Source organism: Globicephala melas, chromosome 9, assembly GCF_963455315.2.
Source record: "Globicephala melas chromosome 9, mGloMel1.2, whole genome shotgun sequence".
Lineage (NCBI taxonomy): Eukaryota > Metazoa > Chordata > Mammalia > Artiodactyla > Delphinidae > Globicephala > Globicephala melas.
The window spans coordinates 16223686-16247132 of record NC_083322.1 but is presented as its reverse complement, the minus strand read 5'-3'; the positions used below and the strand labels follow the sequence as shown (position 1 = coordinate 16247132).

General features: G+C 38.6%; 1 protein-coding gene across 2 annotated transcripts in view; it reads left to right on the top strand.

The window, feature by feature from the left end:
- CHRM2 (cholinergic receptor muscarinic 2) overlaps positions 1-23447 on the top strand; it is a 157756-nt gene that overhangs the window by 2887 nt on the left and 131422 nt on the right. The gene's annotated exons all lie outside the window — the stretch shown is intronic.

Sequence of the window (23447 nt, the reverse complement as noted above, 5' to 3'; positions counted from 1 at the left end):
ATAGAGTACATTTTCCTTGATAAGCAAATAATAAGGATGATGACACACTTAAGAAACTGCAATTAGGGGGGTGTGTGTGTGATCTTCAGGGTGATGACAACAAGGTCATAATCATAGAAGTAAACCAGTTGATCACAGTAAGAATATTAGGCTGCAGTTCAGAAAGTGGACTTTTGAGACTCTTGGCAAATGGATGGAAGAATTTCGTGCCAACAGTGTTGCAGCTTTGCAGGATTTGGCAGCTAAGGGTTCAAGAAGTAATAAGTTAATGCCATGTGAACTTTTATTGTTGTTACTGTTATTAGTAATGTGTCCAGTTGTGGCAGTAGGATAAGCAACTTCTGTTGACTCTATATGCTTTACTAGGCTAAACAATTCTGCCAATTAAAACTGAAGAGTAAAACTTGACCCTACAAAGGCATGGAAATTCCAGCCACCTCCGCTTACAGTTTTAAAACTCTGTGAATGAAATGGGGCGGGAGTGGGGTAAAGTCCGTGGACCCAAAACTTAAGGGTGAGCTTCCTGACAGATGCTTGGTCTTCCTACAAAAGAAAGGTGTGTTTGTTTATGTAAGTGTCTGAGAGTGTCTGGGGGTGGGGGGGATGGAGTGAGAAAATAGGTCGATTTGAATATCCCTACCCTAGTTTAAGTTCAAGAGAACCACAGAATTTTAGCTCTCAGGGATGGATGTACAAGAGACTAGCAGTCAAACATTGGTAAAAGTCGCTTTGGAAGGAGTCCCCCCGGTCTGTCAGCATAGGGGGCAGAGATTGCTATCTTCACATTTAAAAACCACATTGCTCCAAACATGATCCTATCTCCTTCTTTGCCCAGATAACCCCCAACATCAGGCACTTGGATGTACATTCAGTGGCAGTTTTACAATTCTAATTTCAGGGTAGCCAGCCCCCAGGGCCCAGGGCACAGGAAGAGGGAGGGCAGTGTTAGAGTTTTGAAGAGAACAGCAGACCACAGCCTGCTGGCTCACAGGGAAGGCAGGGAAGGTATGGCACCCACTTTAACGGAGGAGGACAGGCAGGCTGATCAGGAGACACATGGGTCTCTGACCCACAGCAGTGAACAAAGTTAAAGCAAGTGCAAAAGAGGAAGAAGAGGGGGCAATAGAATAAAGGAACTGAAGAGGGAATGGATGAAAAAAATGAGGGCGAGAATCTGTGGGCATGCCATTAACAGCCACTGTAATAACCTCCATCACCGATGTCAGTTTTTGCGGTATGCCTGTGAGAGAATGCCCATGAGTAATTGTCTAAATATGACCACTCAAACTCCACTCTTACTCTTATCTTAATCTTACTTCAGTTTACTCAGTAGGAGTAATGTCAGTCTCCAAGAGACTGACAAACATTTTGTCACACAGTTCCCTTGAGGGACCTGGTTTTCTTCATTTAACCTTATATTTGAGTTGGGTTGGCATTTTATGATGCGGACCTGTGTTGTTTTCCTCAGTGGACTTCTCTATATCAAACACTGTCAATATATCCTCCTCATGACTGTTACCACCTGGCTTTCATTCCCTGTCACCTGTCCCCATTTTGTCTACCTTTGGTTCATTGAGCAGATGTTGGGACTGCTTTCCTAAGAAAGTGTCAGAGCAAGTGTACTGACTGCATACCCCAAAGCTCAGCTTGGTCACATGGCAGTAGTGGTGGTGATAGTGTGTACTTTGTGTGGGACAAAGGAAGCAGGTCGTTTTCCTTGGAAATGCATTTTCATAGAGTGTGTTCTAAGTTCCTGAAAGTGTCCTAAGCACCTCACATATGTCATATCATCTATTCTGTCAGGGCTTTATCCCCACTGTTTAAGATAGTGTCTGGCACATCCTAGGAGTTTATTAAATATTTGTTGAATGAGTGAATAGATGAATCAGTTTTCTCATTGCAACAATCCTATGAAGTAGATGTTATTGTCCCCATTTTACAGATCAGGAAACCAGCATTCAGAGGGGTCAGGTAATGGCCCGAGACTACACAGCTAGTAAGTCGTAGCCCCTGGATTCAAACATAAGCGTGTTGGACTCCAGTCTTTGTCTTATACTGTGCTGATGAATAGTTGTAGTGCACATTTTCCTCTGTGTTTGGGGAAATCACAACTGTGGTATTCAGAGTCCAACAATGTTCTCCTCATTCTTTTAGTTCAACTGTGCATATTTTTGTTGTGTCCCCTAAACCCTAAGCAAGAAAGATTCATCACCAACTAGATTCTTAGTTGGCACAAACTGCTTGTTCTGATTAATCAGTGACTGCTCTGCAGAGGGAAACAGGGGCAAGGAAATCGCCTGATGTTTTGGCTGATGCTATTTTCACCTATAGCAACACTGAGATTTTCTTTTGTCTGGTGCTAAAGGATGAAAGAGAGTTTTGATATTATCCAGTTTAACTCATGTTAAGCGTTGAAGTGGATGAAGAGGTTTTCCCATTGTGATGCAGCTAACCAAGGACTGCCTCAGAATACACACATCCCAACTTTCCATCTAGTTGTCTCTCCAAACGAGTTCGTCTCTCTTTGTATTAAGGCTGCTGGTGCTTAAGGTTCTGCGTTTGAATGGCAACTTCTGATTTTAGTTAGAGTTGATCATCCACCTTTGCTTTGAAAGGCATGATGTGACTTTGTGAGCCTGCAGTTAGCAAAGTGTGAGGCACGTTCTGGCTGGTTTGCCTCCTTCTACACTTGGTATATTCTTGTCTTACTTTATTTCATTTCCCTTTTTCTGCACACATGTTCAAGCTCCTTCTTTTATACTGTGACCTAAATATACAATCATCTTACTGGTGCTGTTACCATGGTAATATTTCATGGTAGATAAGGGTACACCCTAAAAAATCAGTCTCTTTCATTAGCAGTGGCATTCCTTCTTTGTGTTTCCCCCTCTCCCAAATCCAGGCATTCACTGAATGGCACCCTCTGGTGTTTGGTAACAGGAAGCACACTACTGTGGAGAGGGCAAGAACATCATTTTTTTAAACTTTCAATTTCAATGATAATTTGAGATAGACAAAAGCAAGAAAGACTCTGAATTAGTATGTTTTTAAGAAAAGAGATTAGTAGGAAACAGTCATTGCCTGTGCATATTAAGTGCTGTTTGCTGTGTAGAATTCTAGAAAATTATGGGAAATGGGGGATATTTATACCCTTCTGTGTTTAACATTATTGTGAAAATATTTCTGTGGGAAACAAAGAGGTTTGTTGTGGGAGACATTGAGATATCTCTGGAAGAAGAAGCTAATGGAATGTTTTCTATGTTTAAGTCTTTAAATTTCAAAATGGAAGGGTTCTATCTTTAGAATGGGAACATTGGGTTTTTTTTTTTAACTTTTTGTTTTATATTGCAGTATAGCCAATTAACAATGTAGTGATAGTTTCAGGTGCACAGCAAAGCAACTCAGCCATACATATACATGTATCCATTCTCCACATTTGTTCTTGGTGGATAAGATATATAATAGTGATAATGATGAAGATAATAATAATTTGTATGTATAATTTGTTGTTTTGTTATGTGAGAAACTTAGAAGTTTTGCTCTATATTATTGTGTGAATACCAATCTGCATATTATTATTACTCACAAATTAGAAGTGAGGTCGATATGCTCTAAACATGTCTTCTTTCTTCCTCACTCCAGTTCTACTGTCACCATCTAATGGTGTCATCAAGTCAAACCTATCTCTGAGACTTGTCTGGAATTCATCCCCTCCTCTCCATCCACACATCTTTTTTAGATCTTTAGCATCTCTCACTTGAACTACCACCAGAGCCTTGTGTTTATACGGTCTCCCACCTCCAGTCTTTCCCTAGTACAATCTATGCCTCACACTGCCAGAATAACCTTTCTAAAATGCAAATCTGAACATGTTATTCTCCTTTTAAAAATTCTTCATTGTTTCTCAGCTGTCTAGGATAGATTCTAAAGTCAAACCCACGTGAGATCTTCCATAACTGATCAAAGCCTTTATGCCAAGCCCTGTATGTTAGCCATTTCTCCATTCCCCCTACACAAGGAGATAACACATATAAACAGCTTAGCACAATGGCTGTCCCAGAGTAAATGCAAAATAAATATTGGTCAGTATGCTTTTTCCTCTTTATTCTTCTCCTCTTCTTCTTCTTCCTTCTCTTCATCTAATTTATTATTAGTATAATACTAATAAGCAATGATAAATATCACACTTATACTAGTCATCCCCCAAACAAATAATAATCGGTAAGGAAAGCTTTGGTGTGGCAGATATTTTGCTAAATATTTAACATCCTATAATCTCATTTAATTTCCCACAGTCGGGTACATTGCACACAGTCTGTGTATTCATTATGTGTTTGTTACGTTGATATGTATAGGCAGTATAATAATAATGACATTTGGGGCATTTAATAGTCCCAGCCAAGTTCCTTGGAAGGTGAAAACTAGGGTTTTTCACTTTAAAGAGCTCTCTGGGATTGGCAGAATTGTTTTCTTGGATATTAAGATGAACTATTTACAAAAAGGTCAACCCGTAAGACTGCTGGGCAAGTCGAACGATTTTTACCTGGTGCTGGTAATGGGGCACCAGCTGGGACTTGCTAGGGATGCTGATGATATCTAAGATGAGGACAGAGGCCATATTCGTATAAATGACAGCAATACACATTTCAAATGTGTTAGAAGCAGAGCTTTATTAATATGGAGCTTTATTTTTCCCCAATGTTTTGTATAGATAATAGGTAACCCTAAAAATATGCATGGTTCCCCATTCCATTTTATTGTATCAAGGAAGTTATAGGCATCTCCATAGGTCAAATACTAAAGTCAAATTTTCAGACCATGGCTAATGTGCAACAAAAACAAAACTAAAGATCAGTGTTTTTAAGATCAGCGAAAATAAACAGCAAATCATGTGGTAGCAGGGCAGTATTTTGACGTTATCTGTGTTTACTGGGTTCAGTAAAGCAGAAGTTCTTTTTTCTGAAGCTGAGGACCCTATATACCCTTGAATGTTGATCTCATGGTAGGACTGGATCTACGTTTTCAGCAGTCAGCGTTCATAGTCATCAGGTATAGTGTTTTAAATTACCAGATTCTGAATTATTTGAATCACTATTTAAAAGTATTCTAAGAAGTCTTTTAAAAGAGGTTTATTCACAGGTTGAGGCCTTGAAATGCTCTCTTCTTGCAAAGATTTTGAGTCAGCGGGTTTGGGCTCAGACACAGGAATCCGGATGTTCAGCACTTCATGTGATACTGAGGTGGATAATCACAGGACCACATTCTAAATAATACCAGATTGAAGAATTGGCATCTAAAGGGCATTGGAGAGGAGTGAAGATTAGATGTTTGACCCATGTTGCTGCCAGTATCATCAAACGAGTTTTCCACCTTGTGTGGGCCATCGAGACTGAGGGCTTAGTTGTGGCCAGAGACTATCTGATTTTTCAGTTACATTTGATGAGTAACAATTCAGGAGAACATCCATAGATAAATATACTTCTCTTCCATGTCATGTGACACTGATACCTATTTGTTTAGATGGGGTACAGTCCCATATGCATACCTTATGTCCTTAGAGTTAAATCAGTCCTGGCTATTTAAGAAATAAGCCCTTGGGCTTCCCTGGTGGCGCAGTGGTTGGGAGTCCGCCTGCCGATGCAGGGGACGCGGGTTCGTGCCCCGGTCCGGGAGGATCCCACATGCCGTGGAGCGGCTGAGCCCGTGAGCCATGGCCGCTGAGCCTGCGCGTCCGGAGCCTGTGCTCCGCAACGCGAGAGGCCACAACAGTGAGAGGCCCACGTACTGCAAAAAAAAAAAAAGAAATAAGCCCTTGATTTCTTTTCTATGCCTTGTTTCATTTTCCCTGTCCATAATTCCTCTTTCTCTCTGATACCTTCTTGGGAAGATACCTTCATGGTTCCAAAGCTCCTCTGTGTACTCTCCTATCTGGTGTTCTGTCTAGGTTTTCATTACTAATCTAGCTGGACCAAGCACCTGGCCCTCTTCCTCTTCCTCTTCCTCTCTCCCAGCTCTAGTGGAGGAGTTCTAGTGGAGGAGAGTGGGGGAATTGTCATAAATGTTAATGAGGATACATTTCACTGTTACTATTGCAAAATGTTGGTTCGCTGTGATGATCCCCAGTAACAGGCTGATATAATACCTCCTCTAGGAAGAGGAAAGATGATGATTTTTCCTGATGTTATTGCTCGCCCTTGGTCACGAAAATGTCTTCCACTTTAGTAAAACAAAGAAGCTTTCCCTTACCTCACCAACTATGCCAAGCCAGTAAACAAGATGAAATAATATAGGAAGACAAGCCTATTATTTCTTGATTATTTAATTAACTACTAAGGAGCTCTTAAAAGGAGTGAAATGGGGAGCTAAAGAATTACCTAAAGGCTAATTTTTCCTACTCTTTATAAAAGCTAAGCATAGAATAACTTGATTGGTAAGGGAAGAACATAAATTTCGTACAATTTCATGTTGTTGAACATGATAAAGATTTTCTAACACTCTGTGCCCCCCCTCTGCCCTGCTACCATATAACCAGCATGAAAATAGGAAATGATAGGAAAACTCTACTTAACTGTGTTCTTTGGAGAGCATCAGGACATTTGGTTTCATTTTAGGGAGAAGATAAAGAGCAGCCCCAAGGCCACAGTGTTTCCCAGATCTGCCTGCTGTTTTCTTGCTTCATCGTCGAAATTACTTTGCTATCAGGTTTTATCAGTGGTGTGGGCAGTTGTGTCTTCACATGTAAGCCTAAATATTACAGACTTATTTTCTCCCTTTATACTGTGTGCTGGGAGTACTGAAGTCAGGGAGAGCCGTGGATGATGTAGGTTTAACTTATGTTGTCTCTAGCTGATGGGTGTCATTCAAGGAGTCACAGTTTTGCATTTGTTTTGAAGTGAGCATGACAGGATATTTTTCATGACTGAAGGTTTCCATGTTAGGGAAAATTTCAGAATTTTGGATGAGATACTCTTCTTTGACAATACCAATGACAATTAAAAACAATGAAATCATAGCCATTCTTTCTTGCGTGTCTACCAAATTTTAGGCCCTGTGCCATTTCTTTACATATACTATTCCTATACCTCACGCCAATCCGATGTGGTAGATGGTTGTTTTTTCTTTCTAAGTGCAGAAGTTGTTGCCTGTGGACACTAAATAGCTTGTTTAGGTGTAAGAGTGAGTTCATTGCTTTGGGCATCAGTCTCACATCTAAAGTCAAAGATAAATTTTAAAATTTTGTTTTTTGGGGGTTTTCTGTTTTGTTTTACTACCATAAGCAGTTTCTTCAAAAGAATATCCCATTATGTTATTTGGCATCTAATTTTGATAAAGCCAAGGAAAAAGAGAGAGGGAAGAAAAAGAAATAGAGGCATATCACACTTTGAGTTCAGAAAATGGAATCATGAAAACAGTTTATATTGGAGGAATCAGTCTCAGGTAGATTTAGATAGAGTCTGTCTTGGCCACTCACCTCCTGGCCTAGTCTGATAATAGGCTTCAAGTTTGAAGGTGCTTCTTCCTTCATAGTCCCCTGGGAGCTCTTTCTAGGCACAGAGGGGAAAAGAGTCTCAATAAGGCTTCCAGCTATGGAATTGCTAAGGCATAAATTATGATTTCATGAGTATAAAATGTATATATGTTGGAACATTTTTGTTGAATATGAAAGCACTGTGTGTTGTTAAAATATTATTTGATCTTCTTCTATTTCCTGTTGTGCTATCTATTCCCTTCCTCTACAAAACAATTGCTAGGACTTAACGTTAACCTCTGCATTGAGGACATAAAACAAAAGGCCAAAGGAGCTAGTTATTCTGAGGGATGAACCATCAGTGGATTCATTCTGTTCCTGTTTACGTGTCCACTGTCAATTCTAACTATTTGTTTGTATGTCCCAAGTCTCCGAGAATCATTAGTGTCTATTGGTAAATGATAGTACAAGCTAATTTTTTACAATTAATTGAAATTTCACACTCTTACATTTCAATATCAGTCAATATTTTTACATACTGACACTTTTAATCAAGGATTATCTTTCACAAGGGAGCAACAACCGGGCCCTAATTAATTAAAGTGATAATTACTCTTCTCCCTCACAGTTACATAACACATTCTTCAAGAAATTCACATCCTTAGCGTTCCTCTTTAAACTTCTCCTATTTAAAAGGAGATTCCTTGGCTTCTGTCTCTGTAAGAATTTACTAAAAATTTACATTACTTTTATTTTCAAGGAGTGATATAGAAAAGAGGTCATATTTATTCTCCAGCAAGTTTCCATATTCAAACAAAATAAAATGACATCTTTCTATCACTTAAGTGTTCAGATTGAATCCCAGGAGTCATTTTCCTGGAAGAAACAGGTTGGCAAACGTCTCCCCTTTGATGTTCACTAGCTTATTTTAGCTTCTTTATCGCAATGCGAGTTCCCATGATCCGTTCCTCTTGGATCTTTCTTCGGTTTCTCAGTCCTCAGCTACATAATTGCTCCTGCCTCTCTGCAGCTTTTTCAGTGCACAAGGTTTGTTATGTTTTTCCCTCTGATTTAGTCCCATTATTTTAGTAGATATGGAATCTAGAGTGCAGGCTATAATTGGCAGCCCTGGTCTCTTCTCCTTTAATAGGTACTGCTCCAATTCCTATATTTTGGCACCTCTTGGCGTGAGATGCACTTTTAGAAAAAATTGGTGGTGACTGTAGATCCGTCAGCTGATTTCCCTAATACTTAGGAATTGCAGATCATTGAAATCACTGTGCCGTATACCGGTCAGATTTTCTAAAGGTTATTATCCCTGTTTGCTTCATTTAATTAAATTAGTGTGACTTATTCATTCCACTTGCAGCAAATATTTGACTACTTTTAAAAATTATTTTTTTCTCCCCAATTCCCATGTGCTCTTATTTTAATTTTTCAGTATAATTGAATATGAAATGATATCAATAGATCAGTTATCTAAAATTCAAACTGATTTTTTATTACTCTGTATAATTATTGAAAGATTACTTGCTGCTCTAGGTTTTTTTGTTTGTTTGTTTTTTGGTTTTGTTTTTTTAAGAACAGTTTTAGGTTCACAGCAAAACTGAGTAGAAAGTACGGTGAATTCCCATATACCCCCTGCCCCCATACACTGACAGTTTCCCTCACAATCAACATCAGGCACTAGAGAGGTACATTTGTTATAATGAATGCACTGACATTGACACATCATAGTTACCTGAAGTTCCTAGTTTACAGTAGGGTTCCCTCTTGCTATTGTATGTTCTGAGGGTTTTGACAAATGTATAGTAACATGTATCTACCATTATAGTGTCATAAGGAGTAGTTTCATTGCCCTAAAAAATCCTCTCTGTTCCCCCTATTTATACCTCTCTCCCTCCTAATCTTTGGCAACCACTGATCCTTTTACTGTCTCCATAGTTTTGCCTTTTCCAGAATGTCATTTAGTTGGAGTCATACAGTGTGTAGCATCTTCAGATTGGCTTCTTTAACTTAGTAGTATGCATTTAAGTTTCCTTCATGTCTTTTCTTACCTTGATGGCTCATTTCTTTTTAGGGCTGAATAACATTCCATTGCATTAGCTTTGCTTTGGTATTTTCATTAAATCAGTAAATGTTTTCTCTTGTTCCTTGAAGATAAATTTTAGCTATGCATTAGAGAAAAAAAATTTTTTTCATTTCATTATATATATTATATTATTTTACTCTTGTATTGGATTTTTCCTAATCTTACATTTCCATGTTTTAAAATTCTTGGATTTTTCAATAATTGCCACAGAACTCATGCTCTGAATATCTTAATTCTATCTTCTTCTTCTTCCTTTAACCCATCCAATCCCTATTTCAGAACTTAGGGAAAAAAGAGCATCATTACTTGCCATCTTGTGGTTTTTATTTAACTATTTTTATTTCCCACTGTTATATTTTTCACAAGGTTTTTTTTTGTAATTCAGGCAACAAAAATCTTTCACCTCTCTGTTGAAAGACTTAAATGGTTTGTTTATCCAGTGTGGGCAACTCTTCGGCTCCTTTGAGTCTGTAAATATGAGAAGAGGGAAGAAAGGACATCACAGAGCTGTTTCTTTTCCATTTCTCTTTCCCAGTTGATCTTCTAAGCCTCAGCAGTCTCGCTCATGAAGAAGCTAAGAAAAAAACCTGAGAACTTACCCAAGATACTTTTACTGACCCTTAATGGAGCATAAACTTGATTTGTTTTTACCAGTAGCAGTCAGCGCATTCTTAATTTATTTGAAAAGTAAGACAAGTCCTAAGAGGCCTTTTAAATTTGACTTTTAATATCTTTGCTTGGGAACGCTCTTTGACTTGAACATGTACCTTCTATTCAACTCCTTTACACAATGAATGAAGTTGTCATTGATATTCTCTGGTTTCATTAGAAGAGACAGCCTCCATAAAGGCAGGATATGTATTTTGTTGTTTTTAAAGTTCTTCTTCTCATGACTGAATCTTATGACTGGCTCTATGCTTGGCACATAGCAGAACTTAATCAATATTTTTATTGTTTTTTGCGGTACACGGGCCTCTCACTTTTGTGGCCTCTGCCGTTGCGGAGCACAGGCTCCGCACGCGTAGGCTCAGCGGCCATGGCTCACAGGCCCAGCCGCTCTGCGGCATGTGGGATCTTCCCGGACCGGGGCACGAACCCGTGGCCCCTGCATCGGCAGGAGGACTCTCAACCACTGCGCCACCAGGGAAGCCCAATCAATATTTTTAATGATGATTTTATGCCATTAGTCTACTAAACATCCAGAATTTCTTACTACCCTAATCTGCTGCTTCTGTTCATTTAATAACAGCAAGTCATCATTTTCCAAAATAAAGAAACTCTCTTTCCAGGTAAAATTTTCCTTTCAAAATAAATCTTCTCTTATGACAAATTTTCCCACTTTTGAAACCAACACTTCATCTAACCATGAGCAAAATTTTCCATGGACTACCTTTGTAGATATATAGTAGTATTATTACTTTATTTAAGCTGAATCTAATTAATAACTAGCACATGAACTTGTTTTTTTAACAGATTTATTGGAGTATAATTGCTTTACAATGGTGTGTTAGTTTCTGCTGTATAAAAAAGTGAATCAGCTATACATATACATATATCCCCATATCTCCTCCCTCTTGTGTCTCCCTCCCACCCTCCCTATCCCACCCCTCTAGGTGGTCACAAAGCACTGAGCTGATCTCCCCGTGCTATGTGGCTGCTTCCCACTAGCTTTCTATTTTACATTTGGTAGTGTATATAAGTCCATGTCACTCTCTCGCTTCGTCCCAGCTTACCCTTCCCCCTCCCCGTGTCCTCAACTCCATTCTCTACATCTACATCTTTATTCCTGTCCTGCCCCTAGGTTCTTCAGAACTTTTTTTTTTTTTTTAGATTCCATATATATGTGTTAGCATACGGTATATGTTTTTCTCTTTCTGACTTACCTCACTGTGTATGACAGACTCTAGGTCCATCCACCTCACTACAAATAACTCAGTTTCATTTCTTTCTATGGCTGAGTAATATTCCATTGTATATATGTGCCACATCTTCTTTATCCATTCATCTGTTGATGGACACTTAGGTTGCTTCCATGTCCTAGCTATTGTAAATAGAGCTGCAATGAACATTTTGGTACATGCCTCTTTTTGAATTATGGTTTTCTCAGGATATATGCCCAGTACTGGGATTGCTGGGTCGTATGGTAGTTCTATTTTTAGTTTTTTGAGGAACCTCCATACTCTTCTCCGTAGTGGTGGTATCAATATATATTCCAACCAACGGTGCAAGAGGGTTCCCTTTTCTCCATACCCTCTCCAGCATTTATTGTTTCTAGATTTTTTGATGAGGCCATTCTGACTGCTGTGAGGTGATACCTCATTGTAGTTTTGATTTTCATTTCTCTAATGATTAGTGATGTTGAGCATTCTTTCATGTGTTTGTTGGCAATCTGTATATCTTCTTTGAAGAAATGTCTGTTTAGGTCTTCTGCCCATTTTTGGATTGGGTTGTTTGTTTTTTTGATATTGAGCTGCATGAGCTGCTTGTAAATTTTGGAGATTAATCCTTTGTCAGTTGCAAATATTATCTCCCATTATGAGGGTTGTCTTTTCATCTTGCTTATAGTTTCCTTTGCTGTGCAAAAGCTTTTAGGTTTCATTAGGTCCCATTTGTTTATTTTTTTTTTTTATTTCCATTTCTCTAGGAGGTGGGTCAAAAAGGGTCTTGCTGTGATTTATGTCATAGAGTGTTCTGCCTGTGTTTTCCTCTAAGGGTTTTATAGTGTCTGCCCTTACATTTAGGTCTTTAATCCATTTTGAGTTTATTTTTGTGTATGGTGTTAGGGAGTGTTCTAATTTCATTCTTTTACATGTAGCTGTCCAGTTTTCCCAGCACCACTTATTGAAAAGGCTGTCTTTCCTCCATTGTATACTCTTGCCTCCTTTATCAAAAATAAGGTGACCATATGTGAGTGGGTTTATCTCTGGGCTTTCAATATCCTGTTCCATTGATCTATATTTCTGTTTCTGTGCCAGTACCATACTGTCTTGATTACTGTAGCTTTGTAGTATAGTCTGAAGTCACGGAACTTGATTCCTCCTGCTCCGTTATTCTTTCTCAAGATAGCTTTGGCTATTTGGGGCCTTTTGTGTTTCCATACATAGTGTGAAATTTTTTGTTTTAGTTCTGTGAAAAATGCCATTGGTAGTTTGATAGGGATTGCACTGAATCTGTAGATTGCTTTAGGCAGTATTGTCATTTTCACAATATTGATTCTTCCAATCCAAGGGCATGGTATATCTCTCCATCTCTTTGTATCATCTTTAATTTCTTTCATCAGTGTCTTATAGTTTTCTGCATACAGGTCTTTTGTCTCCTTAGGTAGATTTATTCCTAGGTATTTTATTCTTTTGATTGTAATGGTAAATGGGAGTGTTTCCTTAATTTCTCTTTCAGATTTTTCATCATTAGTGTATAGGAATCCAAGAGATTTCTGTGCATTAATCTTGTATCCTGAAACTTTACCAAATTCATTGATTAGCTCTAGTAGTTTTCTGGTAGTATCTTTAGGATTCTCTATGTATAGTATCATGTCATCTGCAGACAGTGACAGCTTTAACTCCTCTTTTCCAATTTGGATTCCTTTTATTTCCTTTTCTTCTCTGACTGCTGTGGCTAAAACTTCCAAGACTATGTTGAATAATAGTGGTGCGAGTGGGCAACCTTGTCTTGTTCCTGATCTTAGTGGAAATGATTTCAGTTTTTCACCATTGAGAATGATGTTGGCTGTGGGTTTGTCATATATGGCCTTTATTATGTTGAGGTAAGTTCCCTCTATGCCTACTTTCTGGAGGATTTTTATCTTAAAAGGTTTTTGCTTTTTTTTGTTTGAAGATTTTTAATCACAATTTCAATTTCAGTGCTTGTGATTGGTCTGTTTATATTTTCTATGTCTTCCTGGTTCAGTCTCAGAAGGTTGTGCTTTCTTAAGAATTTGTCTATTTCTTCCGTGTTGTCCATTTCATTGTCATATCGTTGATTGTAGTAATCTCTCATGATCCTTTGTATTTCTGCGGTGTCAGTTGTTACTCCTCTTTTTTCTCTTCTAATTCTATTGATTTGAGTCTTCTCCCTTCTTTTCTGGATGAGTCTGGCTCATGGTTTATCAATTTTGTTTATCTTCTCAAAGAACCAGCTTTTTGTTTTATTGATCTTTGCTATCATTTCCTTCATTTCTTTTTCACTTATTTCTGATCTGATCTTTATGCCAACTTTGCCAACTTTGATCTTCTGCCAACTTTGAGTTTTTTATATTCTTCTTTCTCTAATTGCTTTAGGTGTAAGGTTAGGTTGTATATTTTAGATGTTTCTTCTTTCTTGAGGTAAGATTGTATTGCAATAAACTTCCCCCTTAGAACTGTTTTTGCTGCATCCTATAGGTTTTGGGTCGTCATGTTTTCACTGTCACTTGTTTCTAGGTATTTTTTGATCTCCTCTTTGATTTCTTCAGTGATCTCTTGGTTATCAAGTACTGTATTATTTAGCCTCCATGTGTTTGTATTTTTTACAGATTATTTCCTGTAATTGATGTCTGGTCTTATCTCTAGTCTTTTTCTGTAATTGATATCTAGTCCTATATCTACTCTTTTTCTTATCAGAAAAGATACTTGATACAATTTCAATTTTCTTAAATTTACCAAGGCTTCCTTTGTGACCCAAGATATGATCTATCCTGGAGAATGTTCCATTGGCACTTGAGAAGAAAGTGTATTCTGTTCTTTTTGGATGGAATATCAATTAAGTCCATCTTGTTTAATGTATCATTGAAAGCTTGTGTTTCCTTATTTATTTTCATTTTGGATTATCTGTCCATTGGTGAAAGTGGGGTGTTAAAATCCCCTACTATGATTGTGTTACTGTCAATTTCCCCTTTTATAGCTGCTAGCACTTGCCTTATGTATTGAGGTGCTCCTATATTGGGGGCATAAATATTTACAATTGTTATATCTTCTTCTTGGATTGATCCCTTGAACATTATGTAGTGTCCTTCTCTGTCTCCTGTAATAGTCTTTATTTTAAAGTCTATTTTGTCTGATATGAGAATTGCTACTCCAGCTTTCTTTTGACTTCCATTTGCATAGAATATATTTTTCCACCCCCTCACTTTCAGTCTGTATGTGCCCCTAGGTCTGAAGGAGGTCTCTTGTAGACAGTATATATACGGATCTTGTTTTTGTATCCATTCAGCCAGTCTGTGTCTTTTGGCTGGAGCATTTAATCCATTTACATTTAAGGTAATTATCGATATGTATGTTCCTATTACCATTTTCTTAATTGTTTTGGGTTTGGTATTGTAGGTCTTTTCCTTCTCTGTGTTTCCTGCCTAGAGAAGTTCCTTTAGCATTTGTTGTAGAGCTGGTTTTGTGGTGCTGTATTCTCTTAGATTTTGTTTGTCCATAAAGGTTTTAATTTCTCTGTGGAATCTGAATGAGATCCTTGCTGGGATAGAGTAAACTTGGTTGTAGGTTTTTCCTTTTCATCACTTTAAATTTGTCCTGCTACTCCCTTCTGGCTTGCAGAGTTTCTGCTGAAGGATCAGCTGTTAACCTTAACCTTATGGGGATTCCCTTGTATGTTATTTGTTGTTTTTCCCTTGCTGCTTTTAATATATTTCTTTGTATTTAAGTTTTGATAGTTGCATTAATATTTGTCTTGGCGTGTTTCTCCTTGGATTTATCCTGTATGGGACTCTCTGTGCTTCCTGGACTTGAGTGACTATATCTTTTCCTATATTAGGGAAGTTTTCAACTATAATCTTTTCTCAGTCCCTTTCTTTTTCTCTTCTTCTTCTGGGACCCCTATAATTTGAATATTGGTGCATTTAATGTTGTCCCAGAAGTCTCTGAGACTGTCCTCAATTCTTTTCATTCTTTTTTCTTTATTCTGCTCTGCAGTAGTTATTTCCACTATTTTATCTTACAGGTCACTCATCCATTCTTCTGCCTCAGTTATTCTGGTCTTGATTACTGCTAAAGAGTTTTTTATTTCATTTATTGTATTGTTCATCATTGTTTGTTTGCTCTTTAGTTCTTCTAGGTCCTTGTTAAATGTTTCTTGTATTTTCTGCATTCTGTTTCCAAGATTTTGGATCATCTTTACTATCATTACTCTGAATTCTTTTTCAGATAGACTGTCTATTTCCTCTTCTGGTGGGTGTTTACCTTGCTCTTTCATCTGCTGTGTGTTTCTCTGTTTTCTCATTTTGCTTAACTTACTGTGTTTTGGGTTTCCTTTTTGCAGGCTGCAGGTTCATAGTTCCCGTTGTTTTTGGTGTCTGTCTCCAGTGGCTAAAGTTGGTTCAGTGGGTTCTGTAGGCTTCCTGGTGGAGGGGACTAGTGCCTGTGTTCTGGTGGATGAGGCTGGATCTTGTCTTTCTGGTGGGCAGGTCCACGTCTGGTGGTGTGTTTTGGGGTGTCTGTGGACTTATTATGATTTTAGGCAGCCTCTCTGCTAATGGGTGGGGTTGTATTCCTGTACTGCTAGTTGTTTGGCATACAGTGTCCAAGACTGTAGCTTGCTGGTCGTTGAGTGGAGCTGGGTCTTAACGTTGAGATGGAGATCTCTGGAGAGCTTTCACTGTTTGATATTACATGGAGCTGGGAGGTCTCTGGTGGACCAATGTCCTGAACTTGGCTCTCCCACCTCAGAGGCACAGGCCTGACACCCGGCCGGAGCACCAAGAACCTGTCAGCCACATGGCTCAGAAGAAAATGGAGAAAAAAAGAAAGAAAGGAAGAAAAAAATAAGGTAAAATAAAATAACATAACAAAGTTATTAAAATAAAAAAATTATTAAAAATAGAAAACATTAAAAAGTAATTAAAAAATGAAAGAAAGAGAGAAGAGAGCAGCCAAACCAAAAACAAATCCACCAATTGTAACAAGTGCTAAAAGCTATACTAAAAACAAACAAACAAACAAAAAAACGGATAGACAGAACCCTAGGACAAATGGTAAAAGCTAAGCTATACAGGCAAAATCACACAAAGAAGCATACACATACACAGTCACAAATGAGAAAAGGGAAAAAAATATATATATATCCAGGTATGTAGGGAGTTTCTTGCCTTTTGGAAAGTCTGAGGTCTTCTGCCAGCATTCAGTAGGTGTTCTGTAGTAGCTGTTCCACATGTGGATGTATTTCTGATATATTTGTGGGGAGGAAGGTGATCTCTACGTCTTACTCCTCCACCATCTTGAAGGTCTCCTTTTGCCTTATATGCCAAGCATCCTGCTGAGTATTAAACATGTCTTATGTTTTCTTTCATATAATCAGCCCAACTGCCAGAATCCTGCTTTACACTCTATCATCTGTCCCTCCAAGTATGGCACAGCGTGGCAACTCTGCCCCATTGGGAGGACGAGTCAACAGCGGGTGGATGGGAAAAGTGACACAATTGGGCCGACGCCCTCCCCACCAGCCACCCACGCAGCCCAGGGCTGGCTGGGCCCTCTCATTGGTGCAGGCTGGGGCTGGGGCCGGGGCCGCAGTCTCCCTGGCACGTGCGCACGCACACGCCAGTTACGCCTATGGCCGGGTGGCCCACGGACAGGGCACGAGCACTTTTCAGCAGCGCGATGGCTGCGCAGTTGCTGGGCCTCCTTCTGAGGCTGCCGCTGCCATCCCCACCCCACTCCCCCGAGCTGGATGATGGAGTCTTGAAAAAAGCTACATGAACTTTTAAAGGGACCCATCTTGATTGTTATTATGGTAGAGTATGTTGAAACAAATTTTAGCTAGCACAGATCACATGTGATTTAAATACACCACGTTTTTTTCACATCAGGATGGACTTACAGTACCACTGACTCTTTTTGCTTGACTCCATGTACAAGATATATGACCAAAGGTGGAGAATGATTTGTATCATGAAATGGAGTACCATTCTGCATACCTTGCCGTACTGTGTAGCCTTGGTCTTACGCATAGAATTGGAGTATGCATTTATTTGTTCTTTTATTCATTTATTCAACAGATATTTACTTAACATGTACTTTGTGCAAATCACATTGCTTATGCCCCCACTATCACTCCTACCCGACCCCTCTCTATCATCACACAGGAATACTGCTATGGGAAGGTACTACACTCACACACCCACTTTTACCCCGTGCCTTACTCAAGCTTAGCATTCTCCCATAGCAGCACTGCTGCAGCCTCAGCAGTTATAGTGGAACTGTGCTCCCTGGCAGCCTGAAACTTCCCCTGGCCTTCACCACCAACTAGAGAGCTTAGTAAGAAAAGGCTTGGACGTCTTTCCCTGACTTGATGTTCCAGTGTCCCCCAAAAGGCATACTCCATTGTCAGGCAGTGTAAAGTAGTGGTTAAGAATATGCATTTGGGAGACCATTGTACCGTTGCTACTTTGCCTTTAGTTCCTTCAGATTCACAGAGTCAAGAGTTTAGTGAAGTGTTCAACATTATCTGGTGTTTTACCTTTATTTTACAGTTAAGGAGACTGTGAGCAAGAAACAGTAGTGGGTTGTCCTGTGGGTGACAATGATTTAAGGTGACAGAACCAGGATTTGGGGCCTGAACATCTTGATACCCAATCCATTTTCAATTTCATTACCCCATCATGACTACCCCTGTGAAATGTTCCATGTGATTATTTTTAATCCTTGAGTAATTCTTTCTAAGAAAGATCTGAGCTGTATAATCCCCTTGACAGTCTTTCTCATTTGTGTGGGACTTCTGATTCTTTTTCCATCTCCCCTCTTCTGCTTCCCTGATGTTTTGCAAAGGAGGGGTCTCATGATTTAGTGGTAAGATTTTGTTGGAAATGCTGAGGTTTAAACAAGAGTGAATGTCAAAACTTTAGTGACAGGTATGATATGGGGGCCAACCTGTCACAGTAAGGACTGGCCATTATGTCATTCTTCTGGGTGCTTGCTGAGGATCAACCCTGGATCAATGAGCTACTTCAATCTTGAAAGTATCTACTTTCTTGCTTTCCAGAGGCTTTGGAGATCTCATGTATTCATTTGTGCTGTTGAGCTGCATGTAAATAGAGTTTTCATTACTCCTTGCAGTTATCTATTTGGACCAATATTTTTTAAAATAATGTTGATGCTCATGAAAAGATATCAACTCAATCTTTTAACTTTACATAATGAAACATATTTGAAAACAAATTACACAATGCATTTTTTCCCTGGAGAGGTATGACAAAATTTTAAAAGCAGAGGGAAATATGATAGATGAAGCCTTTTAGAAATGACATCGAAATCCACCTCTTTATTCTGTTTCTCCATTGTGTGAGGTCATTAGGAAACTCAGTTGTCACTGTCCTGCCAAATTGGCAAAAATTGTTCCTGCAGTATCTTTAGTGCAAGAAAAAGAGACAAATTGGAAAGCTGTAGTTTGATGTCATCTCTCCTAATTCTGTCCATGTACTTTTTTTCCCAAATAGCAGATTACTTCATCCTGAAGTCTTGATAACCATAAATGTAATCAGCTTTGCCACAAACATTTTCAAAATGAAATGCCCGTTGTTTTGGTTGTTTTTTTGCTTTGTTTTATATCAGAGGAAAATGGAGAGGAGAAGCAGTTGGAGATGAGTTAAGAATTGGTGTTGTCTGGGACACCGGGCATTTCATGGTCCAGAGAAATTCACAATGAGGTGACAGAATGCTCTCTCAGACCACTGTCACTTACACTGGAATGTGATGTGCTCCTGGGGAATGTTGGGAAGGCACTTGCAAAGCTATTTTAAGAGGCGTTTGAAACTGAGAGGACAAGAAAGTTATAGGAGAACATGTCAGAGCCTTGTTTGTAAATACTGTATTCTCTTTAGGGGTTACTGAGTGGCAAAATCAAACGGGTTTTCTGCCAAGAAATAAAGCTGCTTGTCTTGCCTCACTAGAAGAGAATTCCACACAAATGAAGACCTGAAATTTAAACGAAACATTTCAACAAAAATCTCAGGAAATCATTTTGTTTGTTTGTTTTATTTTTATCCAATGTGAGCTCCCAGGCTTATCAACAAGCTGGTGCCATTAGCTGGTACCAGTAAGTAATCCATCAGAAGGCAAATGAGACTTTGTTTTCAGTGAAACTGTGTTTGAGGAGACTGAAAGCTAATTTGCCTCCACCTTTTTAGAAAATGTTTCATTCACCTTCATGTAAGTTCGGAGAGAAAAGATTTGGATAGGGATGGCAATCCTTCTTTGGCAGGTTGCACCTCCTTAACGATGGAGGAGAGGGAGAATCAATCAGACCCCAACGTTTTCTGCCTTCTCTGTCTGTGGAACACCTGTGGATTTCAGAGAGGGCTGGACGGAGTACAGCTTTGCTCAAAAAGATGAGCCGATGAGCAGGACTGGGAATTCCCTTCGACTCCACTCCCCCCAGAAAAAAGCTCAAATTCCAGACATTTTATATATATACATATGTATGTGTGTATTCATATAAAGAGGATATTATCCGTATTTAAAACTGAGGAAAACAATCCATCACTCATGTCAGTATCATTCTCGTTCTGTATTTAAAGCTTACTTTTCTGTCTCCCTTCAATATATTATCAGTTATTGTATAGAAAGCACGTGTAAGTGCTTTGTAAGGGACAGGTATTGATACAGTGGAAATACTTGTTTATTCATTTATTGTTCAACATTTACTGCAAAATTAGGTACATCCAGGTACTCTGTTGGACATCTAGGATACAAAGATGAATAACCAGCCCTTACAAACTATCCTTGGAGATGAGGTGAGGTATAAACAGTCGTACACAATATATGGGTACTATAATAGAGATATTAGGACTCCTGCAATAGTAGAGGAGAAAGGTGGGACTAACCCAACTGAAGCTTCATTTAATAGGGCATTTAAAGAGTGAGGTGCTTTTACTGGATTAATGGGGAATGCCTTAGTCAGCTTGGGCTCCTGTAACAAATATATATCATAGACTAGATGGCTTCAACAACGAACATTATAATTGAGTACTTATTGTATATAAGGTATTTTGAAGGTATATATTTATATAAAATGATTATAAATATGTATACGTAAGGTATGAAGAGAATAGCTGTACTTTACTATAATTTATCAAGCAATGGCTATCACAACAGAGTAAAGAAAAAGTATCAAAATATGTAAAGTACACATTGGGAGGTCAGAAAAAGAATAGTGTAGATTTGAGCAAATAACCCCTTATATTTGCATGTCTTTAGAGTTCCCAAAGCTCATCATTGCATTGTTTTAGAGCAGCCTCTATCTGTTTCTGTACTGCCTCTAGCCAAGAATGGTCTCTGCATTGTTAAAGAGTTGTTAAAAAAAAAAAAGAAGAAACATGAGCAAGAGAAACCAAATGCAGCTTTCCATGTCTATAATACTTACTGTCTGGCGCTTTACAAAAAAGTTTTCTGACCCTTCTTTTAGAAGAAGCTTCACAGATACTTGTATTGCTTCTCAAAGTGTAACTACTTCTGCTTAGTTGGAACTAAGGCAAAATGGGTGAAGCCTAATAGCCTAACATCATGTAGTTTGGGTTATAAGGAAACTTGATTTGTTGTAGTGGTTCTGATTGATGTATTCTGTTGTCCCATGTATATACACCTAGTAGATCAGGTGTCTCAGTTTGGGTTTTGGAACACATGTCCATCTCTTCATCTTTGTGCTTGATTCCTACTCTCTTGAAGTCATATTTGTGGGTTATTACATGATAATTTAAAATAAACAATACTATATTTAAAAAAACACTTTTCAATTTTACAATGAATTATTAGATCCATTGCCTCATTTCATTTTCATAAAAACTTTAAAAGGGGGATAATAACTAATAGAGGAAATTCAAAATCAGCAATCTCAGGTGATTTGTCCAGGGCGATACTGCTTGGATGAGAATTCAGAAAGCCCAACTCTTATCCAGTTGTGTTTTCCTTCCTTCCTCACAAAAAACCCACTATGTCATTGCCCGAAATGCCCTTGAGTGTGCAACAAAAGTCAACTGGGAACTCGTTGGTGATAAATCTTCTAGTTGGGTTATAGAAATGTAAATTAAGAATGATGGATCCAAACTTTTCTCTTGAATTAACTCACCCTCAAAAAACAGGGAATTCATTATGGAACTCAAAACCCCACTAAGCCTGCCTCATAGGAATAATTCTGTCCACCTCCTCAGGAAACCAAGGGTCCACTCAGGGAAGATGAGGAAGAAGTCTCTGATGCTTGATCTCTGTGAAGCATCTCCTCTTTTTGAGATACTCTGGATATATACGTTTTACATTTTACCTGGAAATATCTCATTATCTGACTGTGGCTCCATGCTACATTTGAGGAAATAGATACAGAGAGGAAAAATGCTTTGTCCTGGGAGGTGCTTTGATGGCCTCCCTTGATTCACAGAGACAACCCCAGCTGGAGAATCTTTGGAAAGGCAGATTTGAAGAAAAACTACCTCTAGGATTTTTGAATCCTCTGGGTGAAACATAAGGCTTCCCCCTGGAAGCCCTAAGGAGTGCTCTCTGGGACTCACTGATATACTGCAATTACCTCAGCGACAGATTAACAATTCTAGCCCTCTTTTTCTTCCTTACCCTGGCTCTGCTGGGTGTGTTGCTTTGCCCTGCTGTATTTAAACAGTTGAATGTTACCTGTGTTCTGTCATTACCCATAAGACTAGAGTATCAAATCACAGCTTAGTCCATGGACTCCTAATGGTGAAACTTAAGGAAGGCCTTACTGTCTTAAAATGGACAGGAGGAAAATCCCCCCTTCCCGTGACATCTGATAAATTTATACATTCATGCCCATGTTTGCACTTGGGAGAGGAGAGATGTGAGAACCTCTGAGAACCTTCCTGGTTTAATCCTTGCTTCAGCCTAAAGTGAACAGTTGACCTATGCTGTTGGAAGCTATGGGAATTCAGTGAGAAATATTTTAGCAGGTTTTCAGAAAGAAATTACATAGATGACTAAGAGTAACATTTTTCAAGTCACGCCATTTATCAGCCCTCAATCCTCAGGGCAAAAGTTCTCTCTGCTAGGGAATGAATTTTGAGAAATGAGGGATTAGTATTTCCTGCTCAGACTGTCTGTTGATGAGCCCCTTGCCTCACAGTTTTCCTTAGTTTAACTTGGGGCTAGGATCTGTTTTGTTTCCCCCAATGGGAAAATCATAAGAATAATTATTCTTGTTAATAAAGTGACTTGGGAGCTTCAAAGAAATGATAGTGTGATTATTTCAGTTAAAACTGATCACCTGTTCAAAAAAGAACTTTTCTGTCTCATGGCCCTATTTGTCTGTCCTCATTTCCTTGAGAAGTATTTATCTTGAATATTGTTACAATGTTCAGTGCTGATGGGTAGATGTGTTCTGAGAAGACTAGCTGGTGGTGTGAGATTGAATGCCCAGCCATAATCGAATGCTAGCCCTTTGCAGGTAGCTTTGAGTGCCCAGGGGAGCCCCTCCTTCTTATGCAGAGGTGATTTGACTTTGGAGCATGCCTAGCTCTTCTTGAGTTAAGGAAGAGAATAACAGTTACATGCCTGTTTAACATTTACTGCCTTCACTTTTTTTTTTTTGCTTCTATTGCTACGTTTATAATCCTGTGAGGTAGTGCTAATTATTGATTTCCAGGTGAGGAATATGAGTATTTAAGAGTTTGTCCAATCTCAACTTTTAAGTATATGGCAGAACCAGGAAACAAATCAGTTTTTCCAACCCAAGTACAGTGTATCTTTTTCCAAAAAAGTGACTCTCAGGACATCATCCAATTCTGCAGCTTCTTCATTTCTATAATGGATATTACCAATAACCATACTTCTGACTTCATAAGATTATTCAAGAATCAAAATAAATAAATTTGGAAGCCTTTTATAACCACTTAAAATGCTATACAAATGAAGAATACTAAAATTATTATTGTTATTTACAATACTTTGAGAT